We start from the raw sequence: 22,786 nt of genomic DNA on the forward strand, positions 1-22,786 counted from the left end.
GTCAGGTTTGGCATTTTATCATGGTTTTGGTTTTTTATTTAGTTTTTCACCAGTATTTTCATTTATTTATTAAAGCAGCCTTTTTTTAACAGCCCGATGTCCCTCCCCTATCAGTGTGCATCCAATCCACTGCTGACACTTTTTTGGCACCTCTTTCAACAGATCAAATATCATAGCCCCACTGTCGCGTGTTCACATTTATTCTGCATACAAGTTTATCTCATCAGTGCAGAGATCTTTTCGGTAAGTCCATTTTACTCTCCCTTTTTTACTTTCTCGAGTGCTGTGGTTTTATTCTTTGGTTTTAATAGAAGCTCATTTGAACAATAATTTAGATCTTTCCCAGGTTTCACTTTTCATCTACCCGGTCGGCTTGCGTTTGAGCTACTATCGGCTTATGTTTTCAAGATACACTGTATTATTATCAGCTGTTCATTTCCCATATGTTTACTTTTGCCCTGTTTAGGTCTATATAGTCTAGGCATACTGTTTGTAACCATCATTTTAAGTATGTATATGCCCTATTTTAGAGGGGGCTAAGTTCTTTTAGCATGTTATTTCATTAATTCTGAGTTTGGTTTTTAGTTTACACATTATTTATTCTTTTCTATGACATGTTCGCATCGCAATTTTACTCAAAAGTATAAATAGGTATCCATATTTCCATTCAAGTTTCATCACGGTTTTGGCTCCAGTATTTGTCACTTCTGTCCACAAGGTCTGGCTATCCGTTACCGTCTCATATTTTAAAGACTCACTTGTTATAATTAGCGGTGATCCACATGTCTCTTCATAATGGACATGTCCGATTTTAGCATTTGGATCTTAGTACTATGGGTTTGGTCTTTCCTGGTTTCCTTTCTATAGTCTGCTTTTCGTCTGGAGTCTTTTGAGTTTAGAATTACATTTTATGACATTTTTGTGGTTATAATTGTATGACATGTCTAAATTGGTCAAGTTATCCATTCTTTTTATTATTTTTTGTTCCCTCATACAGTGGCAGACTGCCCCGGGTGCCAGCCCTAGGGGGATACACAGCCGGCTGGATCCAGAACCTTCTGAGCTGCTCTAAATGGCACCTGCACCTCAGTGCGGCTGCTGTACTTATTCCGAAGCAGAGTCGGCAGCCGCACTGAAGTGCAGGAAGGTCCCGCGATGACTGCATTTGCCCCCTCTGCCTCTGGAAGACGTAAGTGACGTCGGAAGGGGTGGATCGGCAGCTGCAGTCATTGTGGAACCTTGCCACAACTCCCTGCGTCTGCCGGCACACCTCCTCCAATGTCACTTACATCTTCCAGAGGCAGAGGCAACAGAAGCAGTCATCATGGGACCTTGCTGGTTTGGAGGGAGAGAGGAGCATAGAAGGGTGGTGGAGGGAGAAAAAGGGGGGGGGTCAGGGTGGTATGGAAGGATGATGGAGGGAGAGAAAGGGGGCAGATGCTGATGGAAGTGGAGGGAAGGGATAGGAGAGAGGGAAATGCCAGACCATGGGGGTGTGGGAGAGGGAAGGGAAGAAGAGGAGAGAGATGTCAGACCATTGGAGGAGGGAAGGGAAGAAGATGGATACCAGAATAACAGGGGTGAAGGGAGAGATGGAAGTGGAATACAAGGAGAGAAAATGCCATATAGAAGGGGCAGGGAGAGGGTAGACAGTGGATGAAAGGAAGAGAGTGACAAGACTATGAGGAAAGCAGAAACTAGAGAAGACAATGTAGAAAAAAAATTCTATTTATTTATTTTTTGCTTTAGGGGAGATGCATTGCTGTTTCTGTGGTGTTGCATTGTATGCAGAATCCAGCTTCTTGGTGGTTCAATTTAACCTTTGTCTACGTTTTTCTATTTTATCCCCCCTTTTACAAAACTATAGAGCGTTTTATCATCATCAGCCATGGTGGTAACTGCTCAGAATTCTATGAGAGTCTGAGCTGTTACCACCATGGCTAAAAATCACATTACAGTTTTGTAAAAGGGAGAGGGGTTAGTTTGTGATTACATATTCCATACTAGGCGAAGGTGTTTTCTGTGTTCGAAAAACATGGTTTTCAGTTAGGATTGACTGTGTAGGATTGATATGTACTAGTCTGGCTTGTTTAGTTTTACAATGGGTGTATTGATGTACTACTCACTGCAGTATGTAAGATTCTTATTACCAACCGAGGGACCCGACACGGTCCGTGTTTCAAACAAACCTTCCTCAGGGGTCCTAATAAACATAAACATTGAGTGTAAATAAAACTTAGAAAATATCTTAATGAGTGAGACAGGTGATGGTGTGCATAATGCAAACAATAAAATGTGAAAAATTAATAGTGAATGGTGAGCATAGAAAGTGGTGACAATTTTGTCATAAAAGTACTAAATATATATATCTTCAAAAAGAATTGTGAAATGGTGATGAAGAAAGGAAAAAGACATGATGGTGTAAAGGAAAGAAAGTGAACAAAGTATGTATATAAACTTATAATTTTAAAAGTGATGGGAAAGGAATTAAATGACACTAATAAAGTATAATGAATGAAAAAAGTGGAGCCAAAAAAGAAGTGGATTGAACATACTGTGGTAGATAAGGTTTTGCCTGCATCTTGTACATAGTCTGCAGTTGTCTTTGGTTTTTGCTTTTCGCTTGGTTTTGCTGCAGTTCCTGTTGGATTTTTTTCTTGTTTGTTTTATGTAAGATTCTGCCTTTTCCTAGGTACACTCTTGTGTGATGTGTGGATTGTTACTAAAAATCATGTTTTTCATACAGATGGGGGGGGGGTGTCAAAAAATGATGGGCTTCGGGTGTCACATATGCTAGGTACACCACTGCCTTCATAGTTTATATCTAATCCATAAGCCTGCTTTTAGAACCTACAGGGTATGTATCCCTCTGATTCATGACAATTTCACTTCTCATGTTATCTTATCCATTCTTTTTATTATACAACTGCCCAGATAAGCATCATTCTTTAACATGATTGGACCTTGAAAATTAACAGTGTTCTCCCCAGAAATTTTTTCCAGCCATGAAAAACATTTGCTGCATTTAGTGTGCCACAAAAAACATTTGCTCCGTTTAGTGTGCCGGAGTTAAAAAAGTTTGAGAGATGCTGCTCTATACCATTTGAAAGAGGGCAAATATCTAATTATTCACTTCTAGAAATGGATACCTTAAATTTAATAAAAAATTATGGAACAAGTGTTAAACCTTAAGAAAGGCAGTCATATTGAGCATTGGAAAATAACTAATAATAATTAACTAATACAAATAGTACACATTTAGGGCTCCTTTTACTAAGCTGCGATAGCAGTTTACCGCTTGCATTTAATTGCCGCACGTGCTAGGCGCTAACACCAGCATTGAGCTGGCGTTAGTTCTAGCCGTGTAGCGCGGCAATTCTGCACGCGCTAAAAACGCTATTGCAATTTAGTTAAAGGAGCCCTTAATTTTCCCCACCACCAAATTTCCCTGTCCCACCCCACCCGGCTACTTTTTCATGCCACCCGGCTGGAAAAAATTTCTGGGGAGAACACTACATACTATTATCTGTATTTATATAATTTGGTTATCTTGTGTTCTTCCTTTTGTATGTGGCTCAGTTCCATGTGCCATCCAAAAGAAGACCTGCCTTGGAGCCCAACTTGTTATGGTAGTTGGCATATGGCATGAGTGGCACCAATACATTCAGCCTTCATGGACAAAGGGATTGGCATTACCTTGCAATTATATTGGGACAGTGATGGAGTAGAAAGAAGAGGTAAAGTCAGACAGACCAGGACTAACATGTGTGAGTGACAGAGGATGTCTGATGACATATACTGATATGGAAAAGTCATGCGCATGTCTACAGAAGAAAATCATCATGCTAATTCAGTTCATAGGCAACACTCAAAGCTTAGGCATTTTTACTTTTCATGAAATTTATTAAGCAAAAAGAAAGCATTGGAAAACAGTTTCATAGTTCCAGCTGAAAAGGGTAAAAGAAAGATAACAACAGGAAGCAAATAAAGAAGCTTTGTCACTTGACAGGTTACTTACATGCACAGAGGCCATTGGGAGTAAGACAGCATGAAAAATGTACAGGGGTCATTGAGATATGGTTTGTAATAATATTAGTGAAAAAAGTATATTATGCACAAAAAAGATATCATGCAATATTCTAAACACAAGGCAAGTAAATCATAGCAACAAGAAACACTACCTTTAATTCTTCAATGTAACACTTTAGACAACCTGTACTGTTTCTCCCCATCAGACTGGTCAGAGCTATTCTCAATGTTGGAGGTTGCTTTTTAAGAAATGGTATTTCTAACACACATCCAGAAAACTATTAAAATCCACTTTGCACTCTGAGGTTGTGAGTTCAAACCCACGCTGCTCCTTGTGACCCTGGGCAAGTCACTTAATCTCCCCATTGCCCCAGGTACATTAGACAGATTGTGAGCCCATTGGAACAGACAGCGAAAAATGCTTGAGTAAATTCATGTAAACCATTCTGAGCTCTCCTGGGAGAATGGTATGGAAAACTGAAACAATCAATCAATGATGAAAGAAAGTTCTGGGACAGTTAAACAGATTCATTATACAATGATATATCTGTCTACACTCATCTACATTACGACTGGAAAAAAAGAGAACCCCATCTAACTTTACTGATCAACAGTGTAATTTTAGCAAATTTGGAAAATTTGTAGCAAACTAAATGTCACTTTGCATAACTGACTTTCAGAACTCACTGTTTGCTTACTTTTTCTACTATGCAAAAGTGATTTCAATGTGATGTCCTTGTTAACTATAGTGATTAGAAAAAAAAAAGAAGGAACCCCCTAGATTTTGTCATGTTACTTTGTTGTTCAACAGTGTAATTCAAGCAAATTTGGGAAATTTGGACCAAAATAAACATAAAACACTGCACAGTTCACTGCTAGAACTTGCTGCTTGCTTACTTTTTTCTACTATTCAAAATTCACATCAGTATGATGTCATTATTTAGACTAGCAGTGAAAATGGTGTTTACTGAAAGAGATAAAGTTATTATCAAGTTTTTATTACAAACACCGTGGTGTGAAACAACTTAGGGCTAGATTCACTAAGCAAACCGATTATGTACTGATTGGTTTGCGAGCTCTTCACGACTAACACCTGTAGCGATCCAATCCCGATCGTCCCATGCAAATTAGAAAAACCCCATGCAAAATAGCCAAGCGATTGATTCACTAATAATTGCTTGGCTATTTTGAGTCAGGATTTTTACTACTGGCAAACCCGACTGCTGCACACCTGTCGGTAACTGAGTTACCGTCAGGTCTGCAGGTATTTTGACAGGCCTGCCTGTCTTTTTTATTCATTTTTTTCCATGGCACAGATATTTTGCGTGCGTTACACATGCAAAATATCTGCCCCATAAAAAAAATGAATAAAAAAGACAGGCAGGCCTGTCAAAAAAAATGTACCCCCTCACAAAAACGCGCCACCCAAGCACGGCCGCCCCCCACCCCCAACCGGCATGGCACTCGCCCTACCTCCCTCCCCGCGACCGGCATGGCCCGGCCCTCCCAGGACGGCCCCCTGGCACCAAAAGGTTGGGAGCAGGAGGGGTTCTCAGTCCCTCTTGCTCCTAGGCTTCTCACTCTCCAGCCCACCCATGGTCGGCCCAGGCAGTTGGGCCCGGTCCACCCACCCCGGTACCTTTTAAATAGTTGGAAGCAGACCATCTCTAATCCATTCACTAACTGGATGCTGCGGATCTGGAAAGGTGAAGCTCGCAAACTGCTGGGTAAGAGCAAGGGGGTGCACCTTCTTCCATTGTGCCATGCCTCTGATTTTGTGCCAGGGAGAGATGGGGGGATCTTTGTGAGATGGGCCAGGAAAGGGTTGCAGTACTTTGGCCAATTCTTGGAGGGTGAGACCATCCGGGCTTTTCCTGAGCTACAGGCCCTTTTTCAGTTAGATTCTAGGGACCCTTTCCCATATCTCCAGGTGAAAAGTTATTTGCAACGGGCTCATGCCGTGGTTTATACCTGCTCGGCCTTTGAGCAGTTGTTGGGATCCCCAGTGCGCAGAGGATGTATTTCCCTGCTGTATAAATGGGTGCATCAGGACGGGGCTCGGAAACCTTTGTATCTTGTGGCTTGGGAACGGGACTTGGGGCAGGTGTTCGATGAAGCCTTATGGGAAACTATTTCGCTTCGGATACACCATTTAGCAGTGGCTCCTGTGTTGGTGGAGAATGCTCTTAAAATGCTGGTCCGCTGGTACATGACCCCGGTTCACCTGAGTAAGATGTCTGTTCAGGGCTCAGCCTTATGCTGGAGGGGCTGTGGGCAGCGGGGAACTTTTTTTCATATGTGGTGGAGCTGCCCTTCACTTCAAGATTTTTAGAGACAGGTGTTTCAGTATGTGGGGGCTCTCCTTCAGGTGTTCCTCCCAGAAAGAGTGGAGGTGACCTTATTGGGGTTTCCCACGGGAGGGGACGATGGTACCCATGATAAACTAGTACGGTTGGCGTTCACAGCGGCTAGGCTGACTGTGGCTCGCCATTGGCACAGCACGATTATACCCACGCTGCTTCTTATGAGAGACAAATTGGGGTGGGTCTGTGAAAGGTACAGGCTTTCGGCCCTGTTAACTAGACGATGGCAGCAATATTACGATATCTGGGGGAGATACCTGGAAGTGGAGGAATTGGATGTGGGGAGCTCTGCTGTCAGTTGACTTGCTGAACTGGGAATGGATTTGGGCTTTGGGGGTTTGTATTATTCTGGTTTTGTGCTTTTCTTTGTTCGATTCTGTATTTTTTCTCCTTCCTTTTACTAGGGCGCCAAGATGCCCCTTGGGGGGATTTCTGGTTTATAGGGGATGACGGATGTTGTATGCTGTTACGGGGGGTGGGTGGGGGGTGGGAGGGCTGGGAGGGAGGGGGGTGGGGTTGTTATCAGAGGGTTTTGCTGTTCTGCAGATTGATTGACTGTACTGTTTTTGAACTGTACTGTTGTGTTGGTGAGTGGTTCTTTGTTATAAATAAACAATTACAAAAAAACCCCCAAAATAAATAGTTGGGAGCAGGAGGGGTGCCCGGACCCTCCAGTTCCCCAGGTTGCTGCCGCTCAATAGCGGCCTTAGGCCCCGCCCCAGCGCATCATCTGATGCACGGGGAGAGGCCTAAGACCCTGATTGGCTGAGGCGCCTCGGGCTCCTCCCTTTGGATGAAATAGCTGAAAATCCCAAATACACCCTGCTGAGACAACAGTGACCAGAAAAAACCATTGTGAATGTCAGGACCAGAAGAAATACATCCTATAGTGGTTCAAAGGGAACCTCATCAAGGCCCTGTGAAACGACATCAAGAGTCCACGAAGGGAAAGGAAGACACAAGGGAGGATGCGGATGAAGTGTCCCCCTCATATACCTGGTCATAAGAACATATGAATAGCCGCTGCTGGGGCAGATCAGTGGTCCATTGTGCCCAGCAGTCCACTCAGTGCCCTAACCGAGACCAGCACTACCTTCGTTTGTTCTGTTTAGCAGGAACTTGTCCAACTTTGTCTTGAATCCCTGGAGGGTCAGATCTGAAAGAGCAGTTCAACTTATTTGTATGAATCTGCATTTTCCCATCTGAAAATGACAAAGAGTACACAACGTTCCAAACATGACAGATGAATACCTCCAGGATTTCCCTGAGACTGGCCCTCATGCAATATTCACCCAACTTCAAAAAGCTGGTGGATGAAATGCAGGCTCAGACATCTCACTAATGAGCAAGAGCAAAATATTAAAGATTATGCAAGATCAGCCTGGATCAATACGTGATCTAAATTTAGCACAAATTACTCCATAAAAGTTAAAGAAAGTTATTACTCAATAAAACTTTAAGAAAAAATGTACTTTCCATTTCCCCTCGCAGTTCTTACTGAATCTTTGTCTCTGTTTTGTTTTTGCTAAATTTGCTTAACAGTTGATCACATCCAAGTAAATGACAGAAGGTTCATTAAAAATGGGAGGGGAATCCTCCTACTTTTATCTTGAAACTAATTTTAAACTTAATTTTCATGGTGGTAAATCACCGGCACTTTTGGCTGGAAAATGTAGATCACAACCTGTTCTAAGTTGGACATGCCTGAAGTAGAATATGGAGGACAATATCTCAGTAGGTGTAGATGTTTATTCAAAATATTGCAATAAATCTCTCAGTGCAATTCAAACTCTTAAAAGGGCACTTCTAACAATCCTAGCTGGATAACCTCTTGCAGAAAATCATTTCAACAGAATGTTGGATTGCTTTTTAAATTCCTAAATGGAAGAACAAATCCAAAATAATCTTAAAAACTGGCTTACTGGCAGACCAGTTTAAGGTTTATCTGGGGGAAAGCAATGAAAACACAAATAACTACAATATTATGTCCAGCCTTTTTTAATGAAAAGTTGTATGCAATATATTCTGCTGCTTAAAATATGAACATCCAAAACTATATTTCGAAAGAATGATAGGACAAACTACAGATTAGAATCTAAAAAATTAAAACCAATTCAAAAACTATTTTAACTCCTCAGTATATCACTGAAAAACCTCTTCCATGGGATAATCAATTGGAATACCATAGCTGGATAGAAAAACTTTTCTTCAAAATATGCCACATACAATGTTGCCAGTGAAGGTGCTAAAGAAGCTTTCGTACCTGCTCCCAAGACGTGCTCATAGAATTCTCCAGTATACCAAAAGTAATTATGCTTTATAAACAGTTCTGCCAACTATACTAAATATTTGTTGAAACTCTAGGTGGGCCAACTCTTCCACTCAAAATTTTACCCGTAAGAACTGCGCTCCAAGACTGGATACCAGTCCTCGACATCAATATTGTGTACGAGTTGAGTGTAGCGTGTGGTGAAAAATAAATTTGTAACTAAGTTAAACAGCTCTTTTGCATCGATTCCTTTTCAGGTAGTGCTGGATAAGTCGATTTTAGAAGATTAGAATGCTTTACGTTTGTAGATTTTTATGTTAGATCTCCAGTTGTTACGGTCTGATGATTCTCCTGTTTTTTTCCAAGTTCTTTCTAGTCGTCTTACTAGTTGTTTCATTTTTAGAAGTTTGGTGTCAAACCATTTGTTATATTTATTTACGGAGCTTTTACTATTTCGCTTAGGGGCAATTTTATCTAAAATGGATGTGCTAGTTTTCGTCCGGTGATCCCAAAAATTGACTCCTTCACCTATCTCCGCTTGTGACCAATATTCTTCTGGATTAATATAACCTCTTGTGTGATGCTCTCTTTTTATCTTTGGATGCATTTTAGATTTTAAATAAGTCCAGCTTAACTTGAAGTAATAAGTAAAATGGTCAGACCAGATATCGTGACACCAGGTGCCATCATGTAGAGAGATGGCAGGATCTAAAATTTCCTTTGTGGACATAGCTACTACATCTAAGTGATGACCTTTTTCATGTGTTTGTGTAGGTGAAGGGAGGTTGTAATTGAGTAGGGAGAGAAATATTTTAAAGTCTTTTGTATCTGGATTATCCTCTTCGTCTAGGTGTATGTTTATGTCGCCTGCGATGATGTTGTAGGAAGGATTAATGGAATTATGTAGAACAAATTCACAAAAAGTCCTCTTTGGCTTTTGGCCAGCTTTTTGGTGGGACATAGAATAATATGCAAGATAGGGATTCTTCTAGTTCCTTACTACTGATTTTACAGGCTAATATTTCTAACTGATTGGTCATTTTGGAATCCAATAGTTCGAGCTCAAATTCTTCCTTAAGAATAATTGCTAATCCTCCCCCTTTTCTACCCTCACGGTTTAGCGTAAGGATTTTTAAATTATCTGGTAGAAGATCAATTATTATTGGATCATTTTTAGAAAATAGCCATGTTTCGGTTAGGAAAAGACATTTGCTTTCTGATGATCCAATCTTTAATTAGAAAAGCTTTATTTCTGACAGATCTAGTATTAAGATATGCACAAGGAATAGAGGCGGGTGTGATAGGTTTGATAGGAGTAGTGGTTCTAATATGTTTTACTTCCCTTATTCTTTTTTTTAGGCTTCGTCAATGTCTTCTTTTATTTGAGATTACATCAGTGTGATTTATCCTTTCTACTTGTGGATTAATTACATATTGGATTGATAAATCAGGGTAATGGATTGAGTGTAATTGTGGATAGAGTGAGTTGACATCTTTGATGCTGCCGCTTATTAGATAGAACAATGAAATCAATAGGAAATTCATGTTTGCAGGGTATTATGTACCTTCCCGTTGCAGTAACTATATTAGTTTCCCTGATACACCTAATCTTTAGGTTGTTTGGTTGAAACAGATTAAATAGCTCTTAAGAAGGTGCAGATTGATACCGCTCTTAGGATGGTACAGATAAATATAGTTTTTAAAGATAACAGGCCCGATGGATAAACATCTAATTTCAACGACCGAGAACACTCAATTATCTAATGTCTCCTCTCCAGAATCAGGCCCCTCCTTCACCATCGGAGGAAGACCAACTCCTCCACCCCCATCTATTAGTTTCTTCTCCCATTAGCGAAGTGGTTATGAGGAATGGAGAAGCTAAATGCTCTTTGGTGGAGAAACTTAGGGAAGTAGTCCCTCAATTAGCTATCCCTGAAAGTTTACCTATACCCATACCCGTTGTTTTATCGGATTTGAAATCTGGGGCTATAGCTAAAGCTATGGATTCTGATATATCTTTAAAATAAATTTGGTCTATTGTTTCTAGAACTGAAACCATGCTAAAGAACAGTGTATCCCAATTATGATCCTTCACCAAGGTAGCAGCTGAGAAATTTACTGAATTATACCTTAAATCAAAGAAATTAGAGGAATATACTTGTGGTTTAGAAACACAGATTAGGAATTTGAAAGCCGCCAATCTGCTATAAAAGATAGTTTATTACCATATTTCACACAAGAACTGTTTTTCTTGCTAGAACCGATGGCAAAGCCATACAAGAAGCAGCACGGGGGCTGGTCTGCAGACGCAAAGATCACTCCTGCTCTGCAATGCTGGAGGCGCGATTCGAGGAGGCCGTCACCAGCGAGGGAGGGAGGGCGGGGGGGGGAAGATTTTAAAATGCTGTATAGGCCATCCAGTAATAATAATAATCTAAACTAAACTAAACCTTAAGTTTATATACCATATCATCTCCACGGATGTGGAGCTCGGCACGGTTTACAAGAACTTAAAATATAGGAAGAGAAGGAAAAAAAAGGTTTACATGAACTTATATATAGAAAAGAAGAGTAAGGGGGGATAGAATTACATTTTAGTGAAAAGCCAGGTTTTCAGTTGCTTGCGGAATAATTGGAGGGAGCCCAGGTTCCGCAGCGGGGTAGTAAGGTCATTCCAAAGACCTGTGATTCTGAAGAGAAGGGATTTTCCCAGTTTGCCTGCATAGCGAATACCGTGTAGAGAGGGGAAGGATAGTTTATACTTTTGGGCGGGCCTGGTAGAGTCAGGACTCGAGGAGTTATAAGATAGTGGGATTAAGGGATGAAGGATGCCGTGAATGATCTTAAAAGCCAGGCAGGAGCATTTGAAATGGATTCTGGAAATCACTGGGAGCGGGGAGACATGGTCAGACTTGCGTTTTGCAAAGATCAACTTAGCTACAGTATTCTGGATTAGCTGGAGTCTTTGAAGACTTTTTGATAGACTTAAGTGGATGGCATTGCAGTAGTCTAGTTTGGAGAGAATAATGGATTGGACAAGGACGGCGAAATGTTGTTGGCAAAAATAGGATCTTACTTTCCTCAGCATGTGGAGGCTGAAAAAGCATGATTTAGCCAAGGATACCGCAGGACTGTGAAGTTCTATACGGTTTACAAAGATTAAAAGATGGTACAAATTGAATGAACTTAACAGAGGAGAAAGATAGTGGTTAACAGTTCAAGGGAACCGTTATTGAAGAGAAAGAATTGAACGGTTCAGCTGTCTAGATATTTCAGGAACAGATGTTTTTAGGCGCTTCCTAAATTCCCCATAAGTGGAAGGCGTAAGCAATTGTTCTAGATCTTTACCTCATAATGCTGCTTGGTGTGAGAAAAGGTATTGATGTGTGAATAATGCAATTAATGCGTTGTTTAACCACAAAAATTTTTAATGATTAATGAGTCTGGCTAATATACTTCCTGTGCGCTCCACTGGAAGTGAAGTCAGGCCATTGGAAACAGGATAAGAACATAAATATAGCCTTACTGGGTCAGACCAATGGTCCATCAAGCCCAGTAGCCCGTTCTCACAGTGGCCAATCCAGGTCACTAGTACCTGGCCAAAACCCAAGGTGTAGCAACATTCCATGCCCCTGTCTCTCTCAATAACAGACTATGAACCTTTCCTCCAGGAACCCGTCCAAACCTTTCCCAAAACCAGCCACACCATCCACTCTCACCACATCCTCTGGCAACGCATTTCAGAGCTTAACTATTCTCTGAGTGAAAAAAATTTCCTTCCATTGGTTTCAAAAGCATTTCCGTGTAACCTCATCGAGTGTCCCCCAGTCTTTGCAATTTTTGACGGAGCAAAAAAAAAATCCATCCACTTGTACCAATTCTACTCAACTCAGGATACTAGGTGAGATGGACCATTGGGCTGACCAAGTACTGTATGAAGTGGTGTAGTAAGGATGAACGGCGGCCAGGGCAGTGGGTCCACTCCCCTGCCCCTCCCTTTCCCCGTATCTTTTTAACTTCTCCATGTGAGCAGAATGCCCACGTTAGTGTTGGCCCACCCTCTGATATCACTTCCTAGGCACAGGTCCCGGAAGTACATAGGAACATAAGAATAGCCTTATTGAGTCAGACCAATGGTCCATCAAGCCCAGTAGCCCATTCTCATGGTGGTCAATCCAGGTCACTAGTACCTGGCCAAAACCCAAAGAGAAGTAACATTCCATGCTACTGATCCAGGGCAAGCAGAAGCTTCCCCCGTGACTATGGACTTTCCTCCAGGAATTTATCCAAACTTTTCTTAAAACCTGCTATGCTATCCGCCTTTACCACAACCTCAGGCAATGCGTTCCAGAGCTTAACTATTCTATGAGTGAAAAAATATTTCCTCCTATTGGTTTTAGCAGATCGATAGGCTTAAGAATGATAAATTCACGGGACAGGATGGCATCCATCCAATGGTCATCAAGGAACTGAAAGGGACTATAGCTGAAAGGGACTACTACTGCTTCAACTAACAGCCAATCTGTCGATCAAATCGGGAAAGATTCTGGAAGGTGACGAATGTTATGCCGATCTTCAAAACAGGTTCGACTGGTGAGTCTGACCTCGGTACCAGGAAAGATGGACCGCATCATCGATCACCTTGACGGACCGCATCATCGATCACCTTGACGGACACGGTCTGATGAGGATCAGCCAGCACGGTTTCAGCAAAGGCAGATCTTGTTTGAAGAACTTGTTGCACTTCTTCGAAGGAGTAAACAGGCAGATAGACAAGGATGACCCGGTCAATATTGAATATTTGGATTTCAGAAGGTTCCACATGAATGACTACTTCGGAAAACTGCAAACCATGGAATCAAGGGTGAAATACTCACGTGGATTAAAAACTGGCTGGAGCATAGGAAACAGAGTGGGGGTAAATGGACAATACTCGGACTGGAAGAGCATCACCAGTGGGGTGCCGCAGGACTCGGTGCTCTTTATAAATGATCTGGACATTGGTACGACGAGTGAGGTGATTAAATTTGCTGACGATACGAAGTTATTCAGAGTACTGAGGACACAGGAGGATTGCGAAGATCTGCAACGCGACATAATCAAGCTCGAGAAATGGTCATTGACATGGCAATTGAGGTTCAACATGGATAAGTGTAAAGTGATGCATGTCAGTAACAAAAATCTCATGCACGAATACAGGATGTCCAGGGCAGTACTTGGAGAGACCTCCCAGGAAAGAGACTTGGGAGTTATGATTGACAAGTTGATGAAGCCGTCTGCGCAATGCACGGCAGCGGCGAAAAGGGCGAACAGAATGCTAGGAATGATAAAAAAGGGGATCACGAACAGATCGGAGAAGGTAATCATGCCGCTGTACCGGGCCATGGTGCGCCCTCACCTGGAGTACTGCGTCCAGCACTGGTCACCATACATGAAGGAGGACACGGTATTATTCAAAAGGGTCCAGAGAAGAGTGACTAAAATGGTTAAGGGGCTGGAGGAGTTGCCGTACAGTGAGAGATTGGAGAAACTGGGTCTCTTCTCCCTTGAAAAGAGGAGATTGAGAGGAAACATGATCGAAACGTTCAAAATACTTAAGGGAATAGACTTAGCAGATAAAGACAGATTGTTCACCCTCTCCAAGGTAGGGCGAACGAGAGGGCACTCTCTAAAGTTGAAAGGGTATAGATTCCATACAAACGTAAGGAAGTTCTTCTTCACCCAGAGAGTGGTAGAAAACTGGAACGCTCTTCCGGAGTTTGTTATAGGGGAAAATACCCTCCAGGGATTCAAGACAAAGTTGGACAAGTTTCTGCTAAACTGGAACGTACACAGGTGAGGCTGGACTCATTTAGAGCACTGGTCTTTGACCTAGGGGCCACCGCGTGAGCGGACTGCTGAGCATGATGGACCACTGGTCTGACCCAGCAGCGGCAATTCTTATGTTCTTAAAAGTATTTCATAGTGTGTCTCCCAGTCTTTGTAATTTTTGACGGAGTGAAAAATCGATCCATTTGTACCCGTTCTATTCCACTCAGGATAGTGTAGGCTTCAATCATATCTCCTCTCAGCTTTATCTTTTCCAAGCTGAAGTCGGAGAGAGCGCTGATGCCGATGCAGACAGCAACCTCGCGCTGGGAAAGTAAAAAAGGTATAGAGGGAGGCAAGGGGTGCTTGGAAAGGAGAGGAGCGGGGTGGTGGTGGAGAGGAGGAGTGCCACACCCTTAGGAAGATGGTGCCTAGGGCGGACCTCCCCCTTGTTGTCGTCCTCCCCTTACTACACCACTGACTGTATGGCTACTCTTATGTATCATGCTAGCAAATTTAATAATTGCAACAAGCTATTACTGAAGAGAGCTAGGTATATGGACAGAGTTTTTTTAATGCATCTTCATCCTATATGGAATTTAATCTTGTAATTTTTATTTTTAGGACACAGTTTCTCTTGACACAGTCTGAGTTGAAACATGGTTTCATGCCAAGTGTTTGTCTCCTGCATAGATGTTTCCTTTGCATATCTGCAGAATGGTTACTCCTGAAATGTGTACAGATACAGATAGATTTTTCACTTAAAATTAAACTAAGGTAAATGGGAATGACAAATTGTACAGAGATTGATAATAATTTGAGTGTATTTTATATCTAAAGAATTCAGAAATGCTTTTAATAAAATATTTTGGATAGGTTTGATATCTGATTAATTTGGATCTCTCCCCCCACACTATTCATTGCACTAATAAAGCCCAGTAAATAAATAATGACAAGTATTGGTGAACGATATACAGAATGTGAATATTTTAAATGGGTTGGCACCTCTGATGATCCAATTATAAAGCCTTATTTGGAAGTATATTGTTGAGGGATAGTTTGGTTGTATTTTTTCCTTTATAAAACAGGCAGGTGCTTATCTGTCTTGCCTGCTATAAAATTACTGTCTTAATATGGTATTTATAGAAGGATTTAAAATTTCTTACATTAGCTGTTTGTGATTTGAACAGGATAATTAATTTTGTAAGGATTGTTAAATGATTTTTTAAATGTAAACATTTTGGACATCATTACTGAATTTACCTGTCTGTAGGCTTATTTATTTATTAGGTGTTTATATATCACATATCAAGGTTATCTAAGTGGTTTACAATCAGGCACTCAAAGATTTTCCCTATCTATCCCAGTGAGCTCACAATCTATCTAACGTACCTGGAGCAATGGAGGATTGAGTGACTTGCCCAGAGTCACAAGGAGCAGTGTGAGGTTTGAACCCAAAAATTCAGAGTGCTGAGATTGCAGCTCTAACCACTAGGCCACTCCTTCTTATGCTTTGTTCTCCATATTTTGCATTCTAAGGAAAGATTTGGTTCTTACCTCATTAATCTTCTTTCTAGTAGACAAACACTCCATTCCTGAACCTGTGGATAGTCAACCCCTTTTCGTGACAATCCTTGTAGGGAGCTTAATTTGCATTCTTTCATTCCACCTCCCATCCTCCCAGGCTGTCCTCCAATTCCTCAATTCATATCCAAAACAGATGGTCAGCCTGGAGAGGACACAGAAGATGGAGGTGTACAGGGAAACTCCAAGAAATATGTCTGTTCTGCTCATATCATTAAAGATATCATTACACATATAACAAAAACAAAACTTAACCATTTGCAATACATGACAAGGTGAAAAGGACAAATAAGTCACCAACATAAGTGCCACCTGCAATAAGATCGTGGGAAATTTTATATATACCCCTTAGCTACTACAACATGGCAGTCATGACCTCCATCCTTGCCAAGGATGGACAAAGGAAAAAAAATTAGATGTCCGGATTCCCCAGCACCTTTGAAGCAGTAAAGCAGTCAAATGAACATCTGACAGGGCTGGCTTCAGGAATGAAGTGTCTGTTTACCAGAAAGATCAATGAGGTAAGAACTTAATCTTTCCTTCTAGTGTGATAGACACTCCATTCCTAAACCTGTGGGACATATCAAAGCAGTCCCTCAAGTTTAGGGTGGGACAGATGAGCCTGCTGTCAGAATTGAAGATCTGAATGCAGAGTCCTGTTTGGCTGCCAAGTCCAAGCTGTAAAACTTTGTGAAAGTATAGAGAGAAGATAACGTGCGGACACTCAAGCTCCTTTCTGGGGATTTTGTGGCCGCGTCATGGCTGTGCTTCGCCAGGGACGCATTTTCACTGCTTCCTGGTTCAAATCTGGACTTATTTCCCTGGTCCTCGCAATTTCTGGGTACTAGGACCCCCTGAGGGACTAGATCCAGCTTGCCTGAGTTTGGGGTAGGCAGGTGAAGTCAGGCAGATGAGGGGGAGAGGAGAAAATCCACCGAAGAAGGCACGAGGGAGCAGAGAGAAGGCAGAGGGTGAGGGACTGAGGCGAGAGGTAGCTCCGCCCACTCCCTGACATCACCCAAAGTAGACTCGAAGCTCCCCCTTAAAAGGGGAGGAGCCAACGCTGCACAGTTTCTGAAGATCCAGCTTGCCAGAGTTTGGGGAAGGCAGGTGAAGTCGGGCAGAGGAGGAAGAGAGGAGAAAATCCATTGAAGAAGGCACGAGGGAGCAGAGAGAAGGCAGAGGGTGAGGGGCTGAGGCGAGAGGTAGCTCCGCCCACTCTCTGACATCACCCAAAGCAGACTTGAAGCTCCCCCTTAAAAGGGGAGGAGCCAACGGCGCGTGGCAAAGACGCTCGCCTTTGTGAAGGGCCAAGTCACTACACCCAAGGACACCAGGGAAGGACAGCAAACAGGCAGAGAGAAAGAGGACACCAGCAGCAGGCAGAGAGAGAAAGAGGACACCAGCAGCAGGCAGAGAGAAAGAGAGAGAGATGACACCAGCAGCAGGCAGAGAGAAAGAGAGAGAGAGGACACCAGCAGCAGGCAGAGAGAGAGAGAGGACACCAGCAGCAGGCAGAGAGAGAGAGAGGACACCAGCAGCAGGCAGAGAGAGAGAGGACACCAGCAGCAGGCAGAGAGAGAGAGAGAGAGAGAGGACACCAGCAGCAGGCAGAGAGAGAGAGAGAGAGGACACCAGCAGCAGGCAGAGAGAGAGAGAGAGAGAGAGAATGACAATGGAAGCAGAGGGAAACCAGAAGATGAGCTTTCCAGTGTTCTGCACAGACTGTCATATGTATGACTATCTCCCCTCGGGGAGACAGTCATATGTATGCGGTCAGTGCTAGGAGCTGGAAAGCTTGAAGAAGGAAGTAAAGTGACTAGAGGACAAGATACAGGAGCTAGAAGGACTTCACACTACAGAGGACCCAATCAGGACAGCTATAGACTTCATGAATGAGAGACACATTGAGGAGGTCAAGGAATTCGAGAAATTCATTGTGGAAGCCTACAGGAGGAGAGTGGAAGATAAAAAACTTCAGATGAACGATGAAGTTACACCAACACCAGCATGGAAGGGAGAACAAGAAGCAGATGACCTCATAGAAGACACCCACAGAGGAACATCGCACGAGGGGGAGAAAATGGCTAGTTGATACCCAGGAGAGGAAGCAGCGAAGCACACCGAGCACATTGACCTGAGACCGAAGCGAAACCTAAAGAAGGGAAAGTCAGCAATTCTAGTGGGAGACTCGATCCTGAGGCATATGGACAGCCACATAGCAGGAGGGAGAGAGGATCAACTGGTGACCTGACTCCCAGGAGCGAGAACCAAGGACATCGTGGACAAAATTAGAAAGATCCTGGAAGGAGCGGAGACGGAAGAGACCACAGTAATGATCCATAGGATAACTTATAAAATAGCTCTTTTAGTCTTTAAGACAATTAAGACCAATACACCGGCTTTTATAGATAGGCTCCTGATCCCTTACAGTTCATCAAGAGTTCTTAGATCATCCTCTCAGTCTACCCTTAATGTTCCTTCCTTGAAAATTATCGGAACACGTCGTGCCTCTATTTTTTCGGTAACAGCACCAACGATCTGGAATTCTCTCCCTTTATACATAAGACTCGAACAAGATTTGCAGAAATTCAAGAGCAGTTTAAAGTGTCTTCTCTTTAAAGAAGCCTTTAACTGAATCCACCAAATCCATTATGAGGTACCATCCTATGATCTTACCCATTCATAAAACTATAGTTTCAGTATTTCTCTCATTTGATCTCTCTCTACTACCATCGTTCTTTCCCCCCCTCCTAATGTACTTCCCTTTTATGTACTTTTCTTTAAAAAAATTGTATTTCTTACCCCCTTTCCTAATGTTTCCCTTGTTCAATTTACCCCTGCTGGTATAATTATAAAGTTTATGTATTAGTGATTTTTTTTTTTTATATTTTTATTTTATTTCTGTAAAACGCTTTGTAATATGAAAAGCGTTTAATCAAATTATTTGAATAAACTTGAAACTTGAATAAACTTGATCCACATCGGGGCGAACGATATCAGCAGGAGAGACTACAAAAGAAGCACACTGATAGAACAGTTCAAGATTCTGGGAAGGAAGCTGAAGATGAGGACCCAGAAGATAGCGTTCTCAGAGATCCTACCAGTACCGAGGGCAGATGTGAAAAGGCAGGAGGAACTACAATCAATAAATGCGTGGATGAGGAGATGGTGTGAGGAAGAAGGGTTCCACTTCGTGAGGAACTGGACAATGTTCTGGGGCAAGAACAAGCTCTACAGGAGAGATGGACTGCATCTGAGCGCGGCGGGAACAAGACTTCTAGCAAACAATGTCAGGAGAGGAAAAGAACAGACTTTAAACTAAGAAGGGGAAAGCCGACAGTCGATCAAGCGTCAATGATTCGGAAGAAGGTATCCCGTGAAGATACTGAGGGGAAAAAAGGCTGGGAAGAAACAATGGACAAATTACAGGAGTCGACTAACCCAGAAGAGGAGGTTAGAAGGAATGTAACAAAAGAGAAGAAACTAAAGACCGAAGCACTGGGAAAGGAAATGAAGACAAGAAAATACCAAGATCTAAATTGCATATATACTAATGCAAGGAGCCTAAGAAACAAAATGGGGAATTAGAAGCCATGGCCAATACAGAGGAGATAGACATAATTGGAGTCTCTGAAACATGGTGGAATGAAGAAAACAAATAGGATACAGCACTGCCGACGTACAAGCTCTATCGCCAGGACAGGTCAGGACAGAAAGGAGGTGGTATAGCCCTATACATAAAAGTAAGCATACAATCGACAAAAATGGACACAGCAGAGACGACCAACAAGCTGGAATCGCTATGGGTTAAAATACCGGGAAGGAAAGGGCCTGAAATAAAGATGGGCCTATACTATCATCCACCCGGGCAAACCGGAGATATCGATGAAGAAATGGAAGCCGAGATGAAGCGAGAATGCAAAAGCGGTAACATGGTTATTATGGGAGACTTCAACTACCCCGGGATAGCCTGGAGTCTTGGAAGCTCAAAATGCGCTAAGGAGACAGAATTCCTGGAGGCTATACAAGATTGTTTCATGGAGCAGCTTGTTAGAGAACCAACGAGAGGAAATGCCACTCTGGATCTAATCCTAAATGGGTTAAGGGGACCTGCAAAGGAAGTAGAGGTAGTGGGACCGTTGGGAAACAGCAATCATAACATGATCAAGTTCAAGGTTGAGGTAGGAATACCGAAAGGAAAAAGAACCATAGTGACAACTTTCAACTTCAGGAAAGGAAACTACGAAGCAATGAGGGAAATAGTAAGGAAGAAACTTATGAACACTTCCAAAAAATGGCAAACGGGATGCACGTGAGCCTAACTAAGATGGCAACCTGAAGAATTCGGAGGAACGCCGTCGGGTCTGTGAATTGACTATGGTCAAATGAAAGTCAAAGACTCGGGTTTTCCCTTCGGAGCCCGGGTCTGGAGGAAACTTACCTGGCCCGATGGATTTTTTCGTCGAGCGACACCCGGGTGGAGAGCCGGAGGAGAGAGCCTTGGCTGGAGGCGCGAGTTTGACGGTGAACTCGGGAACCTCCTTCGAGGCAGTCAGCTTCTCCCCGGAGGAGCGCAGCACGCCAGTGCAGCCACGCCCATGTTCGTCGCTGGGTGCAACGGGAGAGGCAAGTGAGGCGGCAGACTCGGAGGACAGTGAAGTGGGGGAAGACCAGGATGTCCAGAACGTCTTGACCGCCGGAGAAATACAACGGCCACAGCGTGAGTTTGCAGGTTCGCTAGGGGATCAGCAGAGTCAATCTCAAGAACTACAAATTCCAGGTACTGTGAAAATCAAACCATTTGCAATAGTTCCCTTGAAAAAACCAGCTGTGATAGATCTTAATTCAATTTGGGAAGCTATTTCTGAATTGCAGACCTCACTGGGAACACAGATGCAAAATTTAACTTCTTATTGCTCTGGGATATTACTGGACACTAAAAAATTACATCAAAGAGTTGATAAAATGGAGGCAGATGTCCTGCAACATAGACAAAATTTAGACACTTTGACTGTGCAAAATCAGCTATTAATGAAAGATAATGGGAATATCAATTTTAAACTTGAAATGCTGGAGAACGCGTCAAGAAATAAAAATTTGAGGTTAATTAATTTTCCTAAATCGCAATTGGTTTCACCACTTGACCTGTTCAAAAAGTATCTCACTGAAGTTTTGAAAATACCACAAACGTCTTACCCACCAGTGGTTAGAATTTATTATCTTCCAATTGGAAAGAAGAAAATGGCTGAAGAACAACAGGATCCTGCGGAAGGAATTTTGGATGTACTAGATTTGACTAATATTTTAGAAAGATCAGATTCTGAACAGATGACTGTGGCTACGCTTTTTGTTCAACTAGCATTGGAATCTGACAGGGATTGGTTATTGAAAATGTTTTTCAAATTTAAAGATATAGAATTTATGAAGAATAAAATTAGAATGTATCCAGATGTATCTAGAGTAACCCAGAAAAAGAGGAAGCAATTCTTAATTCTCCGACCCCAGGTGTTAAAATTGGGGGCAACGTTTGTACTTAGATTTCCATGTAAATGTATAATTAATTTCCAGGGAACTAGATATGTGTTTTTTGAATCTTCACAATTGTCAAGATTTATTTCAGCTAAAGAGGTCTCTACTGCTGTTAACCCTAATAACTTGCAACAGGAAGCCTCTTAATTAGTAGGACCTAGGTATGATTCAGGTCTATTCTTTGTTTACCCAAGAATTATAATTATACCGATTTTTCTTAAGCTCACTCCTCAATATAGTGGACTAAATAACAGTACAATTGAAATTTTATTTAATGATTTAATTATATTTTACTTATATCTAATTTGAAATGTAACTGTTAAAATGTTGATTTTGTTGATCATGAAAATGAAAATTAATAAACATTAAAATGACAAAAAAAAAAATGGCAAACGGTAGAACATGCCTGGTCTTTTCTCAAGAATATGGTGGACATGACAATGAAGCCGACGACAGTGTGCAGCGGCCGCTAAGAAGGCAAACAGAATGCTAGGCATAATCAAGAAAGGTATTATAACCAGAACGAAAGAAGTTATCCTGCCATTGTATCGGGCGATGGTGCATCCGCATCTGGAGTACTGCGTCCAATATTGGTCGCCGTATCTTATGAAGGACATGGTGTTACTCGAGAGGGTTCAGAGGAGAGCGACGCGTCTGATAAAGGGGATGGAAAATCTTTCATACGCTGAGAGATTGGAGAAACTGGGTCTTTTTTCCCTGGAGAAGAAGAGACTTAGAGGGGATATGATAGAGACTTACAAGATCATGAAGGGCATAGAGAGAGTAGAGAGGGCCAGATTCTTCAAACTTTCGAATAATAAAAGAACAAGAGGGCATTCAGAAAAGTTGAAAGGGGACAGATTCAAAACGAATGCTAGGAAGTTCTTCTTTACCCAACATGTGGTGGACACCTGGAATGCACTTCCAGAGAGCGTAATAGGGCAGAGTACGGTACTGAGGTTCAAGAAAGGATTGGACAATTTCCTGCTGGAAAAGGGGATAGAGGGGTATAGAAAGGATTACTGCACAGGTCCTGGAACTGTTGGGCCGCCGCGTGAGCGGACTGCTGGGCATGATGGACGTTAGGTCTGACCCAGCAGAGGCATTGCTTATGTTCTTAAGTGATTGGCTCCCAGGAAGCCGCATGGAATACAGACTATCCTCAGGTGGCCATCTATCGCAAATCTGGCATGAATCCAAA

At 42.3% G+C, this 22,786-nt stretch overlaps 1 protein-coding gene across 11 annotated transcripts in view; it reads right to left on the minus strand.

Annotated features, from left to right (window-relative positions):
* The window catches only part of CASK (calcium/calmodulin dependent serine protein kinase), a 770,397-nt gene that overhangs the window by 63,821 nt on the left and 683,790 nt on the right, over window positions 1-22,786 (minus strand). The gene's annotated exons all lie outside the window — the stretch shown is intronic.

This window comes from Geotrypetes seraphini, chromosome 6 (assembly GCF_902459505.1).
Source record: "Geotrypetes seraphini chromosome 6, aGeoSer1.1, whole genome shotgun sequence".
Lineage (NCBI taxonomy): Eukaryota > Metazoa > Chordata > Amphibia > Gymnophiona > Dermophiidae > Geotrypetes > Geotrypetes seraphini.